The sequence below is a fragment of the Sminthopsis crassicaudata genome, chromosome 2 (genome assembly GCF_048593235.1).
Source record: "Sminthopsis crassicaudata isolate SCR6 chromosome 2, ASM4859323v1, whole genome shotgun sequence".
NCBI lineage: Eukaryota > Metazoa > Chordata > Mammalia > Dasyuromorphia > Dasyuridae > Sminthopsis > Sminthopsis crassicaudata.
Genome location: NC_133618.1, coordinates 530,339,162 through 530,357,682, shown reverse-complemented (window position 1 = coordinate 530,357,682; position 18,521 = coordinate 530,339,162). Strand labels below are relative to the sequence as shown.

Genomic DNA, 18,521 nt, shown 5'->3' with positions numbered 1-18,521 from the left:
TAGCAAGTTATACAAAATAGATTTGCAGTTTCAGATACAACCATCTTTTTTTTCTATTCTGTTCTGGAAATATTTTATTTCTGAACTTCAGAATAAAATAAAATTTTTAAAAAAGAAAATGAAGGTGATGCAAAAAGAAAACCCATGAATAACTTTTTTTTAAAGACAGGCACTACCCTTGTGGTGCTCCTCAAATTGTTCATTGGTTTCAGTCACATCCAACTCTTCGTAACCCTTTTTGGGGTTTTCTTGGCAAAGATAGTGGAGCAGTTTGCCATTTCCTTCTCCAGATTGTTTTACAGAGGAAAAAACTGAGGCAAGGTGGGTTAAGTGACTGGTCTGGGATCATACAACTAGAAAGCATCTAAGACCAGATTTGAATTCAAGAAGATGAGTCTTCCCTAGCTGTAGACATGGCAGTCTATCCACTGTGACCCTAGCTGTCCATGCTTTCAAAATAAACCAGTTTAGACAGATCAAGAATTCAGACACTGCTGAATTTTGGGGATCCAAAAAAAAAAAAGGCAGAAACTTCCTGTCCTTTCCTTCAAGGAGAATACAGTCTATAGGGGAGACAATAGGCAAACTCTAAACACATAAGGTAAATTGGAAGTAATCCAGAAGTCAGTCTTTCAGGAAAACAACTATATACATGGATAGTTTTCTATGCTTTTCTTTGTACAAATATATTGGTGTATCTATGTTAAAGAAAGGCATAGAAAACTATCCATGTGCATCTTTAACTGGTAGAAAATGACAAGTTATTGTCCAGCAAATGTTATCGGGAAGAAATGAACATGATGTCAGCAGGCAAATGTGGATGATAGAAGAGAAGCAACTGAATAAGGAAGAATGAGGAAAGTCCACATGGACAGCTTGGCTTGAGAAACATTAATTAAAAGAGTGTGAGTCAATCTGTCCTGGTAGAGCAGGAAAATGAAGGCAAATGAAGACAACCTAGTATAGGGATAAAGAGGTGGGGTTCTGTCCCAAGACTTCCTCCAAATTTCCAAAGAGCCAAAATGTTTATCTTGATAAAGTGTGATTTACTTTTTACAGAGTGACTTCTCCCAGAAGTGTCTTTCATTCTGAGTTAGTGACATTTCCTAATAAAGGATTATAGGAAGTAAAACCATTCTTCCTACATCATTTTTTTTTCTTAACTTAAATCTTTGGTTTTTACCAGTGTGGAACTCCCAGAATCATTTTCTATAACCCTGGAGACCTGTACCCTGTGGTCTTAAGAGAGTTGCCCCTAGACACTGAGATGGTAACTAACTTGTCCGAGTATACATAGCTAATATATTTGTTAGAAAGATTGAACTTGGGTTAAAGCCAGGGACAGAGACTATTGTTAGATCTTGAGAAATTCAGTAATGATTCTCCTATCCTGTTCGTTGGCATGACCTTATCACATCTCTGACAAGAAAGTAAGTTGCAGCAAGGAGAATGTAAAGAAATTTTGACTTTCTATATTTCCAGTGGTTACTACATATAATAACTCCAAATGTTCATAGGGATTATTTGTGTTTAAACTGTGGCAAAGCATTCTGAGCTTGTATTGGTCTGATCAGTCACAACTGGACACACTATAATTTAATTCTAACATAGTGATGTCATTTTGGTCCTCTTTGAGTATGAAGGACAACAATCAACCAACTTACTTTGCATCAAATTATATCCTTTTGTAGTTTTTCCTTTATATGTATATTGTCTCCCCCAAAAAAGCTCTGCACACAACGCAATAGATATCTTATCTATTCATCAAATGTTTAGCATAATAATCAGTGTGCAGTAACATCAAATTGATGATGAGTATTTTGGATCACAGAATCAAGATTGAAAATGACTTAAAAAGATTGGAAAAATAGAAACTTCCAAAACATCCATTAAAGAAGGATATTGAGAATATTTAATCATAGAAATACAAGATTAAAGAGAGATTTAGAAAATCTAAGATCTGAATTGAGAAAGTATGTAGTTTTTCTCATTGCCACAGTATGACTGCAACAATCTGAACAAAATGAATCCCAAAATGAAGCCAATACTGAGTATTTATTCTAGCCAGTCTGTTCCAGAGAAGACTTACTCCTTTTAGTAAAGAAATGGGGCACTATGTTTAAGGAGTTACATGTACTATCAGTCTCTGGGTTACTTGGTTTTGCTTCACTGTTTTATTTTTCATTTGTTACCAAGGAGAACTCATTTTTAAGAGGAAGAGAGTCAGAGTGGAGTATATAAAAAAATGACTCTAAGATAAAAACCAAAGACATCAACAAAACTCAGAAAAGTATCTGTAAAGGGCTCATGGCCAAAAATCATCCTCCATTTCTTTCAAAGTCCAACACAAATAAATAAGCTTAAATTGTAGTGTGAGAGATGAAATTAAAAGAATTTTCTGATAGTGGTGATTCCTAAATAAGTCAGTAAGGTATAACTTTCTTTAAATACCTTAGAGTTATTATATTTGGAGCAGGAAAGAAACTTAGGAATCATTTAGTCCATCTCTCTCATTTGATAACCAAATATGATAACCAAAGGTTACATAACAGATCTAGGAATCAAATTCAAGTCCTTAAATTCCAAATAAATATTGTGCTCTGTACCTTCCTGTTTTTCTCTCTGAGGATGTTTAAACATTAGGAGAAGTTTAGATAGATAGATAGACAGACAGACAGATGTGTGTGTATACAAATAAATATAGTTATTTGTATCTCTATATATTGGTTTGGGGTTCTGCCTTTGAAGAGGTATAGTTTTTAGTCTTCATAATCACAGTTAGCTTCAAATATAGATATAAATATAACTGCCTTCTCTTTAAAGAACTGAAAATAAAATTGCACTTTTCGGGTGTACTCCTGGATCAATTTCTGGAGGATTGGCCTTTATTTTTTTTAGAATCCTTATCTATTGCAACAACTCAAAACTAAAACTATGCTTTTGGTTAAATTTAGCTTGGTCCTCAGGACATTAGTTCTAAACTCACTAGCAATTTGTCATTGTTTCCTTGAAAAAGAAGATACAAAGATGATTGGTCAGAGGAAAGGGATAAAGAAGGAGGGTTGCATTATAATAAGAATTGCAGAATATGAAAGGTTCTCAGAGAGGACCTATGCTTCATTTTACCAATGAGGCAACTAAAACTCAATATAGTTAAATGCCTTATCTAAGATCATATGAATAGTAAGTATCAGTTGGGATTTGAACCCATGTCCTTTGACTCCAAATACTAAGGCTTTCAGTAAGAGACTATATATTTATTCCCTTAAAGATAACCCTGACCTGGAAAACCAGTAATGGGTCATGAAATAATAATATACAAAAGATCTATGATATCATTAGTATAGAACTCCCATTGAGGGAGCATTTTCTGGCTTTTATCGTTACTAATGCATGTGCACTAGAGAGCTTTAAATCACTTTATTAGTCAAACAAGGTCTTTGCTCAGTCAAATTTCATTGTGATTAATGCTGCCCTCAGAAATTCTAGATGCTAAAATGTCTTTTATTCTTTATAGGGAAGGGCAAGCCACATGGGGAGCAGCCGAGAAGAAATAAGAAGAGAGTTAAATTCTGTCCTAATCATACATCACCACTGTGCAAGGTAGAATATTGAAGAATATTGAGATTTTTCCAAAGCCCGACTAAGGTGTAAATTTTTTATTGCAGCCCTGAAAATAATTTTGTTTCCCTAAAGTTAAAATTTGCTTATTTCTTTTCCTGATTTTCTTCCTTCTCATTCATATGGGTATCCATTCTATTAGGGAGGTAGACCTTGAATATGTTTGAGGATGGTATTGAAATTGGTGGTTCAGCATGTGATTCCCTTTCTTTGAATGTTCAGAACTCTATTCCCACCATCATCTTGTTCCCCAACTAGAGGAGGATAGGATTGGCTCTTGGGGGGATTATGTCTCCTCTGCAGAAAAGAGGACAGGACTTGGAGTCAGAAGAGATGTGGATTTGGACCTCCGTTCCAATAGTACCTGGCTACGGAGCCATCAACTGAACCTTACTTTGCTCAACTATAAAACAGTAGTAACCAGATTACAAGGTTATTATGAAGTTCCAAATGAGATAATTCATGAAAGGGTTTTTACTATCTATAACCACCATTGTGTTGGTTTGTTGACCAGAACTCCACACTACTGATCTTTCTTTAGGAGGCAGTTTGGTGGGGGAAAAAAAAAAAAAAAAAAAAAAAAAAAAGTGTTGGATTTTGAAGTCAAAGGACATGAGTTAAATTCCAGCTCTGCTATGACTGACTGACTTCCTATGTGATTCTGAATCTCCCTAGTCCTCAGTTTTTCTACCTGTTTGGAAATGTTCCAAAGGACATAAAATACAAGTTTTCTTGGGGTTTATGTGTGCCTTTCCACAGAATGCCTTTTCCCTGCCTTTTTTACGTCTTCAAGTTCAACAAAAACTCAGATTAAGGTTTCTTCCTCCATCAAATTTTCACTGAATGTTCTGGCCCTCATTGGTCTCTCACTTCTCTCAACTTTCTTGGACTTTATGCTTTTTTTTTTTTTTTTTTTTTTTTTTCACCTTGTCAAGGTTTGACCAAAAGACAAATGGGCCTAAAAGAAGTAGGAAGTATTAGGTAAAAATGAAAATTTCTCAACAGTAATTATTTCATACAGTTTACACATTTTGCTTTTGTTCAGCCATTTTTCAGTTGTGTTTGACTCTTTTGTAGCTCAGAATCCTTTGTATAGCTGAGTCCCCTAGCATGGTGGGATTCCCAAAACAAACCACAGTAGACCAAACCCATATACCTCTAGATAGTTTCTACCATGAAGCACTCTCTTGAAAATGGGTTTGAGGGGATAGGTCCCCAAGTGAAGAAAATAAGAAGGTAATTGTAACACATTTCCAAATCTAAGTTAGAATGTCTTCTGATAACAGATGTTGCCATCAGTGAAGAGAGAGTGGAGAGTTTAAAAAATAGTATGTGTGGGCTACAAAGAACTTATGGGATCATGAATATGCTTTTAGAAAGGGAACTACTACCTGAGAAACACCTTCTTAGAAATACCCTTGAATACCATGCCATATATTCAAATTATTCGTGTTCTATTGTGTCAAGTTCTTGAATTGTAAAGGTCCAGTCATCTCTAAGTTATCCTTGGGGACTGCCGTCTCAACTCAATCCCAGACTAGATTAACTCCTTGCCCTCCTGCCCTCCTCTTTTATCCTAGCAGAGATTGTAGTGAGAACTCAACGGGGCTTGTAAGAAAAATACTTCAACCAATGAACTTACTCCTCTTAAAGGTTGTGTAAACTCCTTTTCAGAATTCCAAAGGTGTAAACTCCCTTCAAAGGCCTGAACCAAAGGTATGAATTCTGAGCCAGAGAACTGTTCAGACAACCTGAGTTCTCACCTTGTAATCCTAACATCAGAGAACTGTCCAGACAACCTGAGTTCTCACCTTGTAATCCTAACACTTTGTGACCTCATATGTGGTATTTTTTGTTGGTACTTTTACCCACCATTGTTGAAACCCACCATAACCTGACCTCGAGGTTGAATAGACTTGTGGGAAGAATTTCCAAGGAGGAAGTCTGAGTTGTACTAGGATGCCTCCATTATGCTTCTCAGATCCAGAAATTTAGGGAATGCTGGGCAAATGTCTAGCCATCAGGTTAATTTCTTTTTCTATCATGTTTTTGTCTTTAGTAACCCTGTGGTCAATGCCAAAAGTGGGGTTATACTATGATTATGTGTGAACTCTTCAGGTCATCCTGAAGGCAAGTATAAAGGAAGCAAATATATCAGGATGTAGATTGTTCTTATGGTAACTGATGGGTAGGTACATTTATTTTAAGATTTACAAACACTTTGGACCTTTATAAAAGGAGTTCTTAACCTGGGGTTTGTGAATTAAAAAAAAATAATTTAATAATTGTATTTAATTGTCATTTTTTGCATATTAAAAGATTATTCTGAAGTACCTGTGAGTCTCACAAGACGGCCAAGCACATCCATGAAACACAAAAAAAAAACCATTAAGAACTTCTGTTTTATATAGAAGAGAGTGTAGATTAATGGGATTGGGATTAAAAGGGAACTATGTATATAATTGGAAGACTATAAAATTCTACCTTCAGAAAGGAACAAGAAAGTAAGAGGATAGGGGAAAGGATAAGGGAGGGATTCTTGTGGGGGTAGGCAAAATAATAGAAGGGCAAGGTAGAAAGTAGAAGTAAAATTGAAGAAGCAGGAGGGATAGAAAATAAGAGACATTCATAAACAAAAAGATTGGGAATAGAATTTATTAGGTTAAAAAAAAAACAACCCAGATAGTAATCGTGATCTCAGACAAAGTTAAAGCTAAAACAGATTTAATCAAAAGTGAGAGACCAATGAGACATAAGCAAACTATGTCAGCCATATTAATCAGACAACTTAAAATAACTAGACAGTAAAAGGTTGGAATATTGCTATTGTGTAGAAAATGATGAGTTAGTGGATTTAGAAAAACATACTGGACTTATGAAGAAAGATGTTTTCCACTTTTGGACAAACAGAAGACAAATAAGCATAGCACAGTCTTTATATGTTTACATGTAATATATTTGTATATATATATATATATTAATACATGTAAACATATTTGTCTATATACATATATGATTATAGAAATCTTTATATACTTTTGTATATGTGTATGTGTATGTGTATGAGACTTAATTATAACCTGGGTGGGAGGTGGGGGAGAAGAAAAGAAAAAATAAAGTAAAAAGTGCACAGCAGAGAACAAAAGAAAATCTACAAGGAAGCAAATAAAAGATATTCAGTTCTGAATACAATCACAGTATTCATTTATAGGCTTTCTTGAAATGGAGATGTATTGCTTTATATTTTGAATCCTTATGTTTGATGTGTACATGGAAATTTTTTTCTTTTCCTATTATGTATTTAAATTAAAAATAAACACACAAACCTCTGTTATAGGGAGCTCAGTGTAAACTGTCAAAGATATATTTCTTGTGGGTTGAATATAACGTCAGTATTTCCCCTAAATCTAATATATATAAAATTTGAATGAAGCCTATAATTGATCTTTTTCTCTTTCAAAAAGATATCAATTTGGAGATATAGATTATTTCAAACTAGATTGATGAGGGTGATGATTGATGAGTAAGCAATATAGCATTATTTTTCCATTTCAGATTCACAGCAGCAGGTAGAACTTGCATATTTATCTTGAACTTTACCTGCCTTTAGATCTTTGTCCTTCATAACCAACTGAATTAACAAAACAAGTTAAGGGGAGAAAGGTAGGACCAGCCTGTCTCAGAAGACTTTTCCAAACCTGGGATGGTATCTCAGGTACTGGTTGTTCTCTTAAATTGACCAAGAGCAAGTCATATAAAGGGAGTGCATAAAGTTACCCTCTAGGTAGGCAGAATAATTTTGTAGTACATGCCAGCTTTTCTTTCTCTATTCCATCTGAATGTCAAAGGCCTTCGACAATTGTATTTTAGCTAGTAACTAGTTTAGTTGCAAACTCCTCAAAGTTAGGGATGACACCATAGTATTACTTACAATGCCCAGCTAGTACAATTCTGGGCACATAGAGAGCCATGAATATTTAGCATAATTAAAGGCCAGATAGTGCACTGTTTTTCTTTCTATGGAATGTAAGGCTATTGCCTTACTGCTTCTAGTTCTCTCCTTTGGAATCAAAGAGACCAAATCTAATACTATTTCTATGTGAAGAGACCCAGCTCAAGTGCTTTTTACTCTATGGCAATTTACTAGCCTATTCAAGTCTACAGGGATCTAGCCTTCCTCTGAACTAAAAGCACTAAAATACTTATTTTGCAATTAATCATCTAATACCTCAGTGGTATCTTTTGGACTGTTTATCTTGTAGACACAAAATACTTTCCAGATATTGATGCCTTGTTTACCCAGCAAGCTTATCAGCTACTTGAGAGCACAGCTTATATGTATATCCTGTACTTAGTATCATGGTTCTCTCACAGTAGCCACTTGATAATGTCAGTTTGAGTTGATAAATAAGATGCTGCTTTTTCACTTTTTTATTTTTAATACACATTGCTTTATGGATCAGTACTTCTTTATTTAAAAATAATTTTTGTTTATTTTTCAAGGCAATTGGGATTGACTTGCCCAGTGTTGCACAGCTAATCAGTGTTGAGTATCTGAGGTTAGATTTGAATTCAGATCCTCTTAAAACCAGAATCAGTGCTTTATCCACTATGCCATATAGCTGCACCAGCTTTTTCACTTTTTTGAAGGAATGTACCACAAAATTCTTTGAAAAAAAATTCCCACTGGTAATGTCCTAGGATTCAGTGAGTGGCCTTGACAACTCTGATGCTGACCAAGCTTTAAACCCTTCATAGCACCTGTGTCCCTTCATTTATAATCCCACCATTATACCCTAATCTAAGTGCTCAGTCTTTCACATTGGAACTAATTATATCAACCTATTAGCTAACCTTTTTAATCTCAGTTTTTCCCTAAATCTGCATATTACTTCCAGATTAATTTTCCTAAAACATAATTTTCATCATACCATTCCCTTATTCAAAAAAATTTAATAGTTCTCTATTTTCTGGAATATAAAGTCTTTACAGACATTTGCACATGTGATTAGAATTTGCATTTATAATTCACAAATAGAATGCATTTACTATTAGAATTTAAGCCCCTTGAGAGTAGGGACTGTTTTATCCCTAATTCCTAGCACAATAGATTTAAGATACAAGATATTTAATAAAAGCTTCTTGATTGAATGACTGATATCGTACTTACTTCCTCCTTCCTTTCTATCTTTTCAAATCCTATCTGTTCTTCACTGATTAGTTCAAATATCTGTTTCATGAAACTTCACTGCTTATTTTCTTCTCCTCTGATTTCTTAAGTCACTTATTATTTGTTACTACTCATGTTGTCAAGTAATTATAATCTGTTAGTGGTTTTCCATGAACATACTATTTCACTGTTGCACTGAGGCATGAAGGTAATCCTGGGTTTTTGAATGCATATTCTAGTAGATTCTATCAAGCTGGAAAGGATTTGAATAGTAGGTACAAAACAGTAGGTACAAAGCAGCTCTATTGCTGCCCTCTGAGCAAAGTTCAGACCAACCTGGCTACAAGATAATGAATTATTTTTTTGGCCTGAACAGCACTCTTACATCACCTAGCAAGTCCTCAAGAGTTCATTATCGCCATTAGTAAAGGGAGATATTGTATTTGATTGAAGTATTAAATCTTAATTACCTTTCCTCATGGGTAGTTGTTTTTTTCCCCAGCTATAGTAATTGTAAGCTCCTTAAGGGCAACTACAAAGAAACTCTGTGTGTGTGTGTGTGTGTGTGTGAGAGAGAGATAATTCCTCTGTATCCTCCACAACAATCCTGTATTTTAAGTTGGAAAGTCAAAGGGATATATACAATGCCATCCTAAGAGAAAAAAATGAGTCACAAAATTTGTGGGAGGCGATGAGTGGGAAGGAAGAAATTTCAAAACAATCTGGATATTGAGGATTTACCAGTTGTGACAGAACTAAGATGATAAATAATTCATAGAGAAAATATGAAAAGGATGAGATAAAAGATCAGGTTCTATGTGAGGAATAATGTGATCATTTATTTTGTAATATGCTATAGGTTTAAAAATATATAAACTCGAGTGAAATGAATAACAACTCATCAAATTTATAAGGTGAGAATTTGGGAGACAGAAGTGGAGGAGGGTTCCAGATCTGCAATTTCATTAGTGTAGAGAGCTTCAATAACACAAATTGATAGCTGCTGTTCTGCAACTTGTAGGTGGAGAACTGCTTGGGGTTTGATAGGAATCATATGTCAGGAGAAGGGTTTAAATACAATATTCCTTCTTTTTCTAAGGCTAGCTCTCTTAGTCTTTTACCACATAATATCATATATCTGTTTTACAGATGAGGTTAAGGACATCTAATAATGAGCTCTGGGAACAAAAGTTTACAATAGATTTGAGAATGTTGAACGAATCAGCATGATGTGGTGGAAAGGGTTCTGGGTAGAAATCAAAAGACCTGGGTTGGAATCTTGGCTCTGCAATCAATGATTACAATGACTAAAGGGTAAGATGCTTAAACTTGCTGGCCTTCAGTTTTCTCATCTGTGAATGGAGAGTAAAGATGCAGAAATGTATTTTGAAGACTATAAAATGAGAGGCAGAGTGATGTAGTAAAAGGGGTGTTGGATTTTATATAAGAACAAGTAAGTTTGTATACTGACTTTGCCCATAGCACTTTTGTAAGCTTGAGTAAGTAAAAATCTTTCTGGTTCTTCATTTCCTCATCTATAAAATTATGGTTAAATTGGATGACTCCTAATACCCCTTCTAGTTATATAGTAATGGAAAGTGTTAAATGTATAAAAAACTACTAGAGCTCACTTACCCCCAGAGTGATGTCTGTTATTGCCTTTAAGGTTTTGGGGTAATTCTGTGAATGACTGTTCTCTTAACTCTAGTTCACAAGCCCCTACTGATATGTTTTGCCTTTAACAATTAGCCAGTAGATGGTATATGGATTTAATTGCACTATTGTGCAATAAGAAATGTTGAACAAGCAAATTTCAGAAAACCCTGGAAAGACTTATACAAACTGAAGCAAAATGATATAAAGAGAGCCAGGAAAACATCTATACAGTATCAGCAACATGGTATGATGGTCATCTGATTGACTCAGCTCTTCTCAGAAACACATTAATACAAAACAAGTACAAAGGACTCATGAAGGAAAATGTTTTTCATAACCAGATAAATAACAGGTTCTCTGAATATCAAAATCATATTGCTTTCACTTTATTATTCTTTCTGTTTTTTTTCTTTTTGATCTGTTTCTTCTTTTATAATTGTGATTAATATGGGAATATGTTTTGCTTGATAGCCACATGTAAACCATATCAAACTGTGTACCATCTTCTGAAGAGGGGAGGGGAGAGAGAGAGAAAAATGTGGAACTCAAAATCTTGTAAAAAATATAAATTTTCTTGACATGTGACTGGGGAGGGAAAAATACTATTTCTTAAAAATCAGCCAGTAGACTCAGTTCTTTAGTAAAGGCATTTTCTTGAATGTCATAGTAAGAATAGTAATTATAAAGCATCCTTTGCCTTTACCCCCAGCACCAGGAACTTAATCTATCACAAATACATAGTCTGGGGTGGGGAAGGATTGAACCAGTACAATTTCTGTAAATCACATGTATAAGAAATACCCATAGATGGACAAGGCAACCCTCAATTCTAGAACAGCTTTGTTTCCATATTTTTTCTTTCCCTGTAAAGTCCTCATAAATTTTACTTGGACTATGGTGTTGATGGAAGAGTCACTTTGCTGCTTAATTTACTCTCTCTTTTCAGCCAATGGATGGCTGAAAAACCAATTTGCTGGTAGCAGGTTGAGCAGCTCATTCAGACATTGTGCTAGGTACTTTGGGGGCCCAAATGCTTTGGATTGACTGGTTTGCTGCTCTCAAGCTGGGTTGGGCAGGTTGCTCAGCTGATGTCCTTTGTGTGTGTGTGTGTGTCTGTGTGTGTGTGTGTGTGTGTGTGTGTGTGTGTGTGTGTGTGTGTGTGTGTATGACACATCTGCTGGACAGATTAAACCACTGGGCTTATTCTTCAATGGATGCTGCAGTCTTTTCCGAAGATGGGTGGTAATGTACTCTGTTCATTGGGATGCTGCAGTATTCTTTCACTTAGGGTGAGGGCATTTAGTTCAGGTTCAGTAGAAGCTTCTTTCCTCTGATTCTTTCAAAATTTTCACTCTGAGATTGTTGTTACTCCAGGTAATGTGTTGGTAGATGTCTTACCTCTTTAGTTTCATAATCCTTCTCACAGTAAGGTATTCCATCTTTCATCAGGGTAATCAATTTAAATTCACTCAGTTATGTCAACCCACTGGTTTGGTGATATTCTGTAAATAAGGGACTAGAGATTTTGTAAAAATGAATTCAGTTTGTGCCCTGGAGAGAAGTACGTTTTCACCAACCTATTAGTATAAATTGGTCTTGTACTTTCTCTAGGGCAAGAATGCCCACTTAGCATATATTTAAATGTGTTTTTTGTTTGTTTTGTTTTGTTTTTTGGCCTCTGAGTCCTGCCAAATCTCCAGCTTTGACTGAACAAAACATTCCCTCTTACATATAAATATGTTGCTATTATCAACAATAATGATAATAATTTTGTGAATTAATAGTGTATAACTACATACTTGTCCAAAATGCATTTTCTCTGGTTGATCCTCCTCGTCTGGAATTTTCTCCCTCCTATTGACTTCCTTGAAAGGCCAACTAAAATCCCAAACCCTAAAGCAAAACTTACATCGACCCCTTTTAATTCTAGTTCCTTACCTCTTTTTTTTAAATTTCCCATTGACTGGCTTTTTATATCCCCAGTGCTGAGCATAGGGCTTGGCACACAGTACATGTTTAATAAACATTTATCAACTGACTAATCAATTCATAAATAGCATGCAAAGTAGAACTTTGTACATTGCACATTGAATCCATTGATTCTGACTTAACAAGCATTCAGAATCAGTTCAAATTAAATGGAAAAGTTTCACTTATAACTCCTTATAATTTGGCTTCTAACTTCTAAAATGTTTCAATAATCTCTTAAAGAATTTTCCTATAATAGCAACAAACACTGATCCAAGAGATTGTTCTAGGTGCAGTTCTAAGAAATAAAGTTGGAGAACACAGGGTCTTCCTGGACCATTAGACCACTACACTATTAACTTGAGTAGGAGGCAGAATGTACTAAGTTCAATAAGAGACTCACAGAATGCTGTGGATGTTTAAGAGAAAAGACTATACCCAGTTGAGAAATTAGTGAAGGTTTTTCAAGGAGGTGGAATATAAACTATCTCAAAGGATAGGCAGGGTTACACTAGGCAGAGATGGGTGGATGTGTTACTATGAGCAAAGATGTGGAGATGGCAAAACCAGGGGGATGTTTTGGGAACAATGACTATTCCAGGTTCCCTGAATCATAGGTACAAGAGTGTTGTGAGATGCTGCTAGAAAGGGACATGGCATAAAAGGCTAAAGAATTTGTATTTAATTCTGAATGCAATGGCGGGCCCTGAAGATATTGAGGAAGGGGAGGATACCATTCTTAAAGCTGTGCTTAGAGAGAATAATTGTCACTTATATGATCTTACAGCATTTGCTAATTACTTTCTTCCCCCAAAACTTACAAGTTATATCTTCCAAGTATTATTATATGCCTTTTTTAATTGAGGAAATTGAGTTTCAGAGAATTTTAATGACTAACCTGATTACTAAGTGTAAGATCTAGAATTCAAATCCAGGCCTTCTGATTTTAGGGTCAGAATACTTTACACTAAACTTCCCAAGGTCTTAATAACTTATTTGAAGGTCATAGAACAGAAGTCTTTATGGATGGGCTTAGGGATAGGCTGAAGAGGGGAGAATGGAATACAGAGGTTCTATACCTTCTGTCACTGACTCTTTTAGCATATCTGTTAAAGCCTATGGATTGTTCCTCAGAATAATATTTTTAAATGCATAAGTAATAAAGCCAAAAACAAAGCTCATAAAAACTAGAAAATGGAAAATTAATCTCATCAGAAGCTATAGCTAAGATCACAAGTTAGACAAGAAACAGAGCCAGGTAAACCACTTACACAGTGATGACAAAAATGGAAATGAGATGATAATAACAACAAAACCAAAAGCGCATGATGTAAAATTTGAATGACTATGCTCAATCCATACAAAATATAAGAATGGCTTTTCCTCCTTTCTTCATACTTACAGAAGTGGGAACAATGAACTTTGCTGGTATGTTCATTAGTTTTGCTCAAAAATTTTTCCACTAAGAAATTCTGTTACTATCTAAATCTATTTAATGCTATATCAATCAGACTCCCCCCCCCCCGCAAAAAAAATTAATGAACTAGAAAAAATAACAACAAAATTCATCTGGAAGAACAAAAGGTCAAGACTTTCAAGGGAACTAATGAAAAAAAATCAATTGAAGGTGGCCTAGCTGTACCTGATCTAGAACTATATTATAAAGCAGCAGTCACTAAAATCATTTGGTATTGGCTAAGAAATAGACTAGTTGATCAGTGGAATAGGTTAGGTTCACAGGACAAAACAGTAAATAACTTTAATAATCTAGTGTTTGACAAACCCAAAGACCCCAGCTTTTGGGATAAGAATTCACTATTTGACAAAAACTGCTGGGAAAATTGGAAATTAGTATGATAGAAAGTAGGCGTTGACCCACATTTAACACTGTACACCAAGATAAGATCAAAATGGGTTCATGACCTAGGCATAAAGAATGAGATTATAAATAAATTAGAAGAACACAGGATATTTTACCTCTCAGACTGTGAAGGAGGAAAGAATTTGTGACCAAAGAAGAACTAGAGATCATTATTGATCACAAAATAGAAAGTTTTGATTATATCAAATTAAAAACTTTTTTACAAACAAAACTAATGCAGACAAGATTAGAAAGGAAACAATAAACTGGGAAAACATTTTTATAGTCAAAGGCTGTGATAAAAGCCTCATTTCCAAAATATATAGAAAATTGACTCTAATTTATAAGAAATCAAGCCATTCTCCAATTGATAAATGGTCAAAGGATTTGAACAGACAATTCTCAGCTGAAGAAAGTGAAACTATTTCTAGCCATATGAAAAGATGCTCTAAATCATTATTCATCAGAGAAATGCAAATTAAGACAACTCTGAGATACCACTACACACCTGTCATATTGGCTAGAATGATAGGGAAAGGTAATGCACAATGTGAGAGGGGGTGTGGGAAAACAGGGACACTGATACATTGTTGGTGGAATTGTGAATACATCCAGCCATTCTGGAGAGCAATTTGGAACTATGCTCAAAAAGTTATCAAACTGTGCATACCCTTTGATCCAGCAGTGTTACTACTGGACTTATATCCCAAAGAGATATTAAAGGAGGAAAAGGGACCTGTATGTGCACAAATGTTTGTTGGCAGCCCTTTTTGTAGTGGCTAGAAACTGGAAACTGAGTGGATGCCCATCAATTGGAGAATGGCTGAATAAATTGTTGTATATGAATTTTATGGAATATTATTGTTCTGTAAGAAATGACTAACAGGAGGATTTCAGAAAGGCCTGAAGAGACTTACATGGACTGATACTGAGTGAAATGAGCAGGACCAGGAAATCATTATATACTTTAACAACAATACTGTATGAGGACGTATTCTGATGGACGTTGCTCTCTTCAACAATGAGATGAACCAAATCAGTTCCATTTATTCAGTAATGAACAGAACTTTGGGAAATGAGTGTGGACCACAACATAGCATTTCCATTCCTTCTGTTTTTGTCTGCCTGCATTTTTGATTTCCTTCTCAGGTTAATTTTACCTCATTTTTAAGTCCAATTTTTCTTGTACAGCAAAATAACTGTATGGATATGTATACATATATTGTATTTAACATATACTTTAACATATTTAAAATGTATTGGTATACCTGCCATCTGTGGGAGAGGGTGGGGAGAAGGAGGGGAAAAGTTGGAACAAAAGGTTTTGCAATTGTCAATGCTGAAAAATTACCCATGTATATATCTTGTAAATAAAAAGCTATAATTAAAAAAGAAAGAAAGAAATTCTGCATTGGGGGCAGCTAGGTGGCGCAGTGGGTAGAGCACCAGTCAGAATTCAGGAGAATGTGAGTTCAAATATGACCTCAGACACTTAACACTTCCTAGCTGTGTGACCCTGGGAAAGTCACCTAACCCCAATTGCCTCAGGAAAAAAAAAAAATTTGTGTAATAATAAATAATTTTTAGGAGGAAGAATGGATTATATAGGGGAATGTAAAAACAGAAGTTACCAAAAAGTCAGGGCATGTGCAGAATATGAATCAAGAATTTGTGTGATATACTTCTTGACATTCACCTTCCCATTAGTCCATGAACTCAGTTTCCTATGTGTCTGTACCCTTAGAATTTCCATTTATCAGCAAAGAATGGGGAGAAAATTTTTAACTCCTAGCAGCACATTTTTCATCCAACAAGTTAAAAAGTTATGTCAAGTTATGTCAGCTACATAGGTATAGCCTGCAGGTGTAAAGTAAACATACATTTACATTATACAGCATCCATAAGTCACATTCATGTGCCGAGCATAGGGGTCTCTATACAGGTAAAAACTATACATGCCATATGACACACAACAGGTCATTACATCCACTTCATTATCTCTGTGTCATCATTGTCATAAGCAGCTTGGGGCTACAAAAATGAGATTTTTCACTCATCACCTCCTGGAGTGTCACATCACTGGTCGTTGGAAAGGTACTTCTTTCATTTCTGCTCTGATCACTGATCCAGGACCACCTCCAGGTATCTGTAACTATATCTTGCTATGGCTCCAGAGGAGAAAGTAAGGCAGGTAACTTTGCTAGGCCCTCCCTCCATTCAATCCACTTCCCTTGCATGGGATCCCCTCTCTGATATCATGGTCCTCTCTGAGAATGAAAGTGACAGTCTTCCCCTCTGTAGCCCTTTACCCCAACTGGAAGTCCTTTTCTTCCTTCTGTTGGGAGGGAGTTAGTTAGTTGTGCCCCCTGTGCTGTTAGTATCTCTAAACTGACCACCTAGCACCCACACACATTCAGACATTCTAATCTCCGGGCATAGAAGGTACATACAATGTCGAAGGTGAACGCCTGAACATTCTCAGCTTTCTCTGTCAGGTTAGAGTCACTTCTTTATTCTGTTTATGCCGTGTTCTAGCCAGGGCTCAGAGGCTTTCTCTACAGGTAAATGAATAAGCCTTGCTGAAAGTTATAATCATTGTGTGTAGGGGCTCCCCTCTGATTGTGCTGTTTCCATGGTGACCCATAATAGGGCCTTAATAAATCTCAGCACCTACCCATATTGACACCCATGATTTTATGGAGTCAACAGAGACATAACCCTTTTGCAGATCATAGGAGTTTATATGTCAGGTTTGTACAACTATTTAAAATCCATGGATCAAGCTCATGATTGCTGGAATTAAGACAAAGGGTACAATATAAGGCTCTAACACATTCTATAGTAAATCCTTCCTGCTTTGTGAGGAACTTCATCTTGGTGGGCAAGTTGTGGCCAGAAGGAGAGCTCTGGGTAACAAATTTCCAGGTAATTCTTTTCTGGGTATTTCTCTGGGCTTGTGGAAAGTCTCCAAAGTGTCAAGAAAGCTCATTTAAGGAAGCAGCTGCAGGCTATTTCTTCCTTAAGAGCTTCCCTTGTATTGTACGGCCTACCAAAGAGTCCTCCAAAGGTATGGCATTCTTTCTGCAATATTCTTGCCACAATCCATAAGCACTTCCTCAATCAATAGTCACCAATTCTTGGTGAAAATCCAAAATCCTTTTGTTTTGTCCCTCTCCTTACTGGGCATCCAGGCTGGCCGACACATCATTACACAGTCTTCTCTACACTTGTATCTGACTTCATGTCACATCTTTCCACCCTCCAACAATGAACTCCAATTTTCTGTTACCTCAGAGACAAATTTTAAGTTCTCCATTTGGGCTTTAAATCTCTTCATGGTCTTACATTCAGTTTCCCTCCAAATATTCTATGATCCAACAACACTGGTCTCCTTGCTTTCCCTCAAACAGCTTTCCATCTTCCACCTTTGTGCCTTTACAGTGACTCAAGGATAGGATAATATGCCCCCTTATCTGAACTTCTTAGCTTCCCTAACTTCCTTCATATCTCACCTTCTGTAGCAGAGACCTTTAAAGTCCCTCTATTAGTACCTTTTCTTTTCAGATTACCCTCCCCCTATATTCTGCATATATCTTGTATGTACCTAAGTATTTATTGTTTTCTCGTCCCTTCTTAGAATGTGAATTCTTCAAAGGCAGGGACTGTTTTTTACCTTTCTCTGAATTCCCAAAGCTTAGAATAATACCTGGCATATAGGGATTGAAAATGCTTGTTGACTAACTCTATACTTGCAAGTTCATCCAGTTTGTGAAATTCTGATGTGAACCTCAGGAACCAAGACTCCTTCTCCACCAAAAATCGAATTGGACAACCCCCCAAAATGTAATTTTTTGTGCCAGACCATTGTAAGAGGGTTGAGAATCCTTTGAGGAAAAAAAATAGATTCTAATGTTCCCAGGGAAGCCCTTGATGTGGTTGTGAACCATTCAGATGATTATTACAGCGAGATTTGAGAGATTAAATCTAGTCCATTGTGCCAGAAGGCAGGACCTGAGGCAAAGCACTCTCTCTCTCTCTCTCTCTCTCTCTCTCTCTCTCTCTCTCTCTCTCTCTCTCTCTCTCTCTCTCTCTCATACACACACACATACATACAGATACACAGAGCATTTGTCTCTGTAGAGTAAGATGCACACTTTTAAGATTCTCCTGCAATGTTTTCCATTCTATACGTATCTTAATATTACAAAAGTTTCCTTATTATTATCCTTATTGTTATAATTACTT

General features: G+C 35.9%; 1 protein-coding gene across 1 annotated transcript in view; it reads right to left on the bottom strand.

The window, feature by feature from the left end:
* The window catches only part of AQP9 (aquaporin 9), a 57,366-nt gene that overhangs the window by 20,053 nt on the left and 18,792 nt on the right, over window positions 1-18,521 (bottom strand). The gene's annotated exons all lie outside the window — the stretch shown is intronic.